The sequence below is a fragment of the Mauremys reevesii genome, linkage group 1 (assembly GCF_016161935.1).
Source record: "Mauremys reevesii isolate NIE-2019 linkage group 1, ASM1616193v1, whole genome shotgun sequence".
Lineage (NCBI taxonomy): Eukaryota > Metazoa > Chordata > Testudines > Geoemydidae > Mauremys > Mauremys reevesii.
The window spans coordinates 159,875,490-159,882,859 of record NC_052623.1 but is presented as its reverse complement, the minus strand read 5'-3'; the positions used below and the strand labels follow the sequence as shown (position 1 = coordinate 159,882,859).

General features: G+C 46.4%; 1 long non-coding RNA gene across 1 annotated transcript; it reads right to left on the bottom strand.

The window, feature by feature from the left end:
* Nucleotides 1-1,288: 1,288 nt before the first annotated feature.
* Nucleotides 1,289-4,115, bottom strand: LOC120388760. Its single transcript, XR_005590645.1, has 3 exons — nucleotides 3,890-4,115; nucleotides 2,622-2,757; nucleotides 1,289-1,724 (listed from the first exon to the last, which is right to left on the bottom strand). It is a non-coding gene; the product is annotated as an uncharacterized LOC120388760 (long non-coding RNA).
* Nucleotides 4,116-7,370: the final 3,255 nt, after the last annotated feature.

Sequence of the window (7,370 nt, the reverse complement as noted above, 5' to 3'; positions counted from 1 at the left end):
ATTACTGGCGGCTTTAGGAGCTCCTCGCCATTTAAATCCATTTAACACAAACGATACTATAACTTTCCCAAGACATTCTGGTAGAAAACATAATCTAGGCTGGTTTGTAGATCTAATGTTTACAATACCCACCAGCTATAAGTTACTTCTCTCATCTGCTAGTTGTCACAATAAAGTCCTCTTTGCTTCCTCGCTCATCGATTAGGCTGATAACAGACTTGTGCTCGTTTTTTACTGGAAAAGTATCAAAATTCTACTTTGTTAGTGAATTTAGTGCTCAGGAAAGAAAGAGTGACTGAAGTCAGACACTGTGTAGACCTTTGTATGTGGTGTGGCAGGACGGAACAATGCCAAAGGCTCCATGAAGTGTGCTAGATTTCACAGTTGCTAATTGATTTTACACTGAAGGCACGCAGATACCATGGGGATGGGCAGCAGCATAAAACCCTAGCTAGATTGCTCTATTGACAATGAAAAGCCCCAGCCTCAGCCTCTGTCTAATGATGAGAGAGATGTGGCCATTTCCCTTACAGCTCACAATCTTATGTTAAAATGTCTGGGCTAGATCCTCAGCTGGTGTAAATCAGGGTAGGCATATTGACTTCGTTGGCACTGAGCCAACTGTGACTGCCAGTGTTGTGCCTCTGTCAGTGAGTTTGTAATTTTGTTCTGTAGTAGGAAGTGTATAGCAGTAAATTATAATCCTGGAGAGGATCTAAAAAGAAGGCAAGGCAAAAGCTGCAGGGACAGATTGTGCAGGTGACCTTGAGAAGTTGCTAAGGAAGCTAGTAGCATTTGTATGTTATTAAAAATCTCCATGGAGCCTAATGAAAACTTAGTGTGTTTAATCTTTCAGTGGCTTCCAACAACAAAAGAGGAGAGCTCAAAACTGTGAGTAGTGCAAAGAACGGAACACCTCTGTTCACTGGTAGGTTGAATCAGATCTGATTGGACAGTAGCAAAGATGGTACAAGTCCAATATGAGAAAATTAATGGCTAGTTTCCTTTCGCTCAAGTGTGTGTCAGAGGCTGACAGGGGTAAGTTCTGTTTCCCACACTGTTCTGATGAGTGTCCACTGATGACTTTGGTACTGTATCTTTGTTTGGGGTGATTATTCTTTTGTCATAAAAAGGCCTTCTTACATGAAGAATGTAACACACAAAACCCCCATCCCTTTATTTTAAACCTTTATTTAATATGAAACCCCAAAACAAAAACAAATTTTGATTTTTGAGTTTTTGCTTCCCTCTTCCTCAAAGCCTCTTTTTCAGTGGCCAGAGGGGGAGGGATACAGGAGCAGAAAAAAAGAAAAAAGGTCTGATAATGAAAACCAAACAAACCTAAAAAAAGAATTGTGCAAATGTTCATATAAAACAAACTCATTCTTTTTGAAAATCTGCTGAAAAAATATTTTGCAGTTTTCTTTATTTAGTGAAAAATAATCATGACTCTTTGACCAGTTCTGAAGTTTGTGCATGCAGCCCTGCATTATTACAATATAGCACTGCTGAGGAGGCCCCCAGCAGGCCACACTTCAAAGCTGTGGGACTGATAAAACTAATTAGAATAGGCAACAAAGGCTGTCCTGCAGTCCACCAGATTCTCTGAAGTCGGTGGGAAGAATCTGGATGTGCTCGGGCAGCTTCAGTTGATTAGGACTTTGAAGAGGCGTTGAAGCCTCTCCTAAAATAACAGGTATAGGTGCAGCAGGTGTTTACATCATCTGATAGAAACAAGAGAACTTTGCAATGCATTTAAAAAAATGATTGAAGATTTCTTAATTAAGCCAGTAACTAATGTTCTTCACATGAGCATCATCCTAAATTAATGTATACAGTGCTATTAATGTAATCAAGAACATGTCATTATGCCTGTTCAGTCAATCATGCCAGACCCAGCTCATTATAATCTCATCACCACTTTCAGCCAAGTCGCCTGAAGTCTCTGCAAAAGCAGCCTTCAAACATTGGTGTTGCAGCTTAGAAAACATTAGCAGATGCAAAAATATCTTCTTTTTTAGTTTTTAAATTTACATAGTCCTATTGTACTGTTAAGTTTCAAGATCAACTACTAAGTCTCCAAATTCTCCAAAATTAAGATAGCTCTGATAATGTGAACTCAGCCACCTTGTTCAGCTACAGTATTTTCTGTTTCCCCTCTTACTTATTAAATGTAAACTTCAGCACGTTAGCGATCTAACCAGAATAAAGAGTCCCCGAAGTGCACATGGATTACATTAATACCAATGCCAGAACTGTAAATAAGAATCAGGATAATTTGTTATAACGATAACATAAAATGCACAAGATGTGGAATAGGGCCAAGTTAATGTTTCCAGAGGAAATTTAATGTGTTGTTTTTTTAATTTCCTGTCTCATTAGTGGCAAATTTGCAATCTGAATTTTTCATTAATGCTATTTTTTGTTTGTTTAATATCTGAGTGTTTTAAGGGGGGGAGGAAGGGGAAAGATCATTTTAAAAGAAAATTTCAACAAAGAGTTTAAATTCCTCATCCACATCTTGGGCAGTTAACTATGGGATTTGTCCTACTACCCAGCTCACACTAGTTTATTACTATCACTTTTTATTTCATATTCTCATATGTGCATTGTAATAATACCAAAGCTCAAGTGGTTTATTCAACTGATCAGCATCTTGGATGGAAATATATTCTTGTAGCTCAGGGCCCTGACAGAGCCACCACTGAAGTCCATGGGAGTCAATCAATAGATCTCAGTGGGATCTTGATCAGGCCTCTGCAGAGGAATATGATATGATAAACAAGGAGAAAGAAGATGGTTAGGGTAGAGCAAAAGGTATAAGGAGCAACTGAATGAATAAATGTCACACTTCTGCAGTTCAACTTCAATGTGCCATACAAAGATTAACTAACAAGTTAAGCAAAAGAATCTTTAGAATGTATATTATGGGGAAAAATCCTAACAGTGAGGTCTACTAGACTGTGAAAGGAAAGCAGCAGAAGCTTGAGTCATTCGAACAATGGACTGCACCAAGTACTGGAAAATGGACTGGACTGGTGGGAATAAGGAATGGTCCTGATGACCTAATAGGCAGTTTCCATCCATAATTTCTTTGATATGACTTTTAGCCAGCAGAGTGTTGTGGGAAATTCAGGGTGTGTCCACTTCTCTGTTGCATACAAAACATTGGAGCTTTGTGGGATCATAGTGACCTATGGTGTAAGTGAATGACAACTCCTTTTTTGGAACATCTGAGTGCATGCTATGCCTCCCACAGCCCATAGATTTTGGCTTTGATTTATACACACACCTCACCCCCCTCCCTCCACTGTATTTACAGGGTGAGGAAGCAGGGCTGGAATATTTGTGCTTGTTGGCTGGTTTTTAAAGTTAATAATCGTTTATCTAGAGCCAGGGCACCAGCTTTGGTGCTTTTCTGGTTTTGCTTGTTTGTCTGAATAATTGGCTTCATCTGGACTCCAGCTGGGAACGTTACTGAGGTAAAGTGCCTCCTAGGTGGCTGTGATTAAATAGAGGAATTAGAAACTAGATAATTTAAACCTTTAGAAACTATATAATATAAACCTCTCTCTCCACCAGCTGACAATGCTCACAGCTGCCAAAAAGCAGCGATAGTCTTGCCTTCAAAAAACAACCAAACAAAACTACCAACAGACCAGATACCTTCTACTGGGCCTTCATAACCAGACAGTCGCATAAACTGCAGCCCCCTTAGAACCAGCACCATCTCTTTTGAACTTTAATTCTAAAATCATTTTCAGTATTTGTATGTAGCTGGGACACTCCGGTTGCCTCTCCCAGACCTGAAGCAGAGCTCAGCCTAGCTCAAAAGCTCCTCTCCCTCACCAGCAAAAGTTGCCCCCCTAAAAGATATTACCTCACCCACCTGGTGTCTCTGTACTTTTAAAAGGAAGCTAAGCTTATGCGCTTCTTCTCCTCAGAGTAGAATTGATCTCCATTTGAAATTCTCAGTGGCAGGTGGCCTAACCCAAATGACACAGCTCCTGCTCCTCCCTATGTGTGATGCCAGCAAGAGGCAGCAGTTGCTGGTGCCCAAAATAATGAGTGTGGCTGAGGCTAGAGATTGGATGCTTCTCCTCACCTTTCCTCCGTCTAAAATAATCTCTCCCACGCACAGCATTTCCAATCTCCCAAGTGAAAAAAATAATCAATCAACTAACCAATTGGAGGCTCTATCCATCCCCCGACTGCCATCACTCCTCTGTGGAAATTGCCACTATTGCTCCCCTGCCACCTCCTGAAAATTAGCAGCTAGCCCCTCCCCCTCTTTCTCTGCCCCCCACCTCCTTACCAGGTCATGGGCCCCTCTATTCCCCAGTCACAGACTCTTACCTGCCGCTTCCTTGTAAACATAAACTGATTAGCTCCTTGCTCCCTTTCCCTCTACTTGCTCCTACTTGGGCCCCTGGTGTTGGCCCTGAGATAGGGGTGGCACCTGAACTCAGACACTCTGAAGCAAATCTTCAGCCTCAAAGAGGACTGGGAAGAGAGGCTCTGAGCAGGTTCTGATCTCAGCCCCACTCTATCCATTCAAGGAAGCGAGGAGTCTCAAAGGGGATAAACTCACCTTGTCCTGACTGCCCTCTGAGGTTCTGCACTGAAGTGACTAGAATCAGCAAGTTCCCACACCCCTTTCCCACCCCCCGTTTCTTTGCACCTCAATGCCCTCTCCATTGTGCTGCTGGAGAGGAGAAGGAAAATAAATTATGCATCTGCCACCTGGATTGGTTGTTTCCTTAAAGAAAGAAGAGATTTCATTTGTGGGACATAGCCCCACTAACCCTTCATTACCAGGGCCTGGCTACACTTGCGAGTTAGAGTGCATTAAAGCAGCCCCGTGCGCTCTAACTCACAACGCATCCACACTGGCAAGGCATGTAGAGAGCCTGTACGCTGCGGCTAGAGCGCTCCTGGTAATCCACGTCAGTGAGTAGAATAATGTTTGTTGTGCCCCCGCTGCACCGCCGTGGCACCAGTGTGGACGCCCTGGTCTATTAATGCGCTCTGATCAGCCTCCAGAAGTGTCCCACAATGCCTGTTCTAGCCACTCTGGCTATCACTTTGAACTCTTCTGCCCTGTCCTCAGGTGACCAACTGTCAGACCCGCCCTTTAAGTTCTCTGGGAATTTTGAAAATCCCCTTCCTGTTTGCTCAGCCAGGCGTGGCGTGCGCTCAGCGAATCTTTCCAGGTGACCATGCCTCCATGTGGCAGGCGATCCCAAGTATGGAGCAATGGCGAGCAGGGGCGGCTCTAGCCATTTCGCCGCCCCAAGCACGGCAGCACGCCGCAGGGGGCGCTCTGCTGGTCGCCGGTCCCGCGGCTCCGGTGGACCTCCTGCAGGCTTACCTGCGGATGCTTCACCGAAGCCGTGGGACCAGCGGACCCTCCGCAGGGACGCCTGCGGGAGGTCCACTGGATCCGCCTGCCGCCCTCCCGGCAACCAGCACAGCGCCCCCCGCGGCATGCCGCCCCAAGCACGCACTTGGCGTGCTGGGGCCTGGAGCCGCCCCTGATGGCAAGGTGCTGGACCTTGTCAGTGTTTGCGGGGGAGGAAGCTGTCCAGTCCCAGCTGCGCTCCAGCCATAGGAATTACAATGCCTTCAGAGAGATATCAAGAGACATGATGGAAAGGGGCCATGACTGGGACGTACAGCAGTACAGGGTTAAAGTGAAGGAGCTGCGGGATGCCTACCACAAAGCCTGTGAGTCAAACTGCTGCTCCAGTGCTGCCCCCGTGACCTGCCATTTGTACAAAGAGCTGGACGCGATACTTGGAGACAACCCCACCTCCACTCCAAGGACCACCATGGGCACTTCAGAGCCCAGTTCAACAAGGCAAGAGGAGGAGGAGGAAAGTGGGAGCGAGGGTGCTGAGGAGGAGGAAGACAACCCGGAATCCCTAGCTACATGCAGTCAGGAGCTGTTCTCAACCAGGAGGAAGGTAGCCAGTCACGGCGGCTGGTGCTTGGGGAAGGACAAACACCAGAGGAGGTTCCCGGTAAGTGGCTTTTATTTTGGGAAGGAAGTTATTCGGTGTGGGCTCTTGGGACGAGGAGGGTTAGGGCTGCATGCATGCCTAGATGCAGAATAGGGCATTGATGTACTCTCTCACATTGCAGTAATCAGCCTCAGTGATCTTCTCAAAGGTCTCATCCAGAAGCTGGGTAATGCGCTTGCACAGGTTTCTTGGGAGAGCCACTGTGGTCCTTATCCCAGTCAGGCTAACATGTCCGCGCCACTGTGCCGTGAGGGGCAGGGGGACTATTGCTGCACACAAGCAAGCTGCACATGGGCCAGGGCAGAAGCCACATTGCAGTAAAAGACCCTCCCTCGCTTCCCAGGTCATCCTCAGCAGCGAGATATCTTCCAGGACGAACTCCTGTGGAAAATGTGGGGATAGTGTTCAGTATAGGGGCCCCCTGCAGCTGTTGGCTCTCCCCCAGGCACAGAAATCCAGAGGACAGTACGGTCGTGAAACAATCAGTCCCCCTTGACCCTGTGCTTACTCACCATTTTGGGGCTCCCTTGGGTTATGTGCACTCACTTTGGGATGGGCAAATTCTGCTATTGTGTAGACTGTGCTTGCCCTTAAGTACAGGGGAATCATTGCTCTGTCTGGTGTGAACAATGCTGCCTCTGTTAAGTGTTGCATTTTGCCTTTACAGATGCAACCTTGAGATCTCAGCCATCTGTGTTATCACTGACCGAAAGACTCCAAAGAATTAGGAAGAGGCCACGTAGAAGCAAAGAAGACATGCTGCATGAAGTAATGCAGCAGTCCCTTAATGAGAATCTAAAAGCGCAGGAGTGGAGGGAGAGTGAAAGGAGGATCCACCAGCAGAACGAGGAGTGCCAGCACAAAAGCACGGAGCTCCAGCAACAAAGCACGGATCGGCTGATAAGCATCATGGAGAGCCAAGCGGACTCGATCCAGGCACTCATAGCCATGCAAGCGGAGCACTACCGCACCCCCCTCCCGTAGCCCTTGTCCCAAAACTCTCTCTCTTGTGCCCGCATGTCACCTCCAACCCACTTTCCCCAACATCTGGGTTCTTATCGCCACCAGCTGCCTCCAACACCTGTAGCTTCACCACCCAGCCCTGAAAAGTATGACCCTTCCCCACGGCACTCAATCCCCATCACCATGCATTATAGCCATGCTGAAGTGCAGCACTCATTGCACAGCACTCCAGCCAGGAAGGCTGAGTATGATAACAGGGGACACGCAAATCTGATTGTACCAGTCCCCAGCCCCACCCCCTTGCCCTTTCTGTTTCCCAAGCAGTTGTGTTTCTTTTCACTAAATGAATTTTCTTTTCAATAAATGGATTTTTTGGCTTTGAAA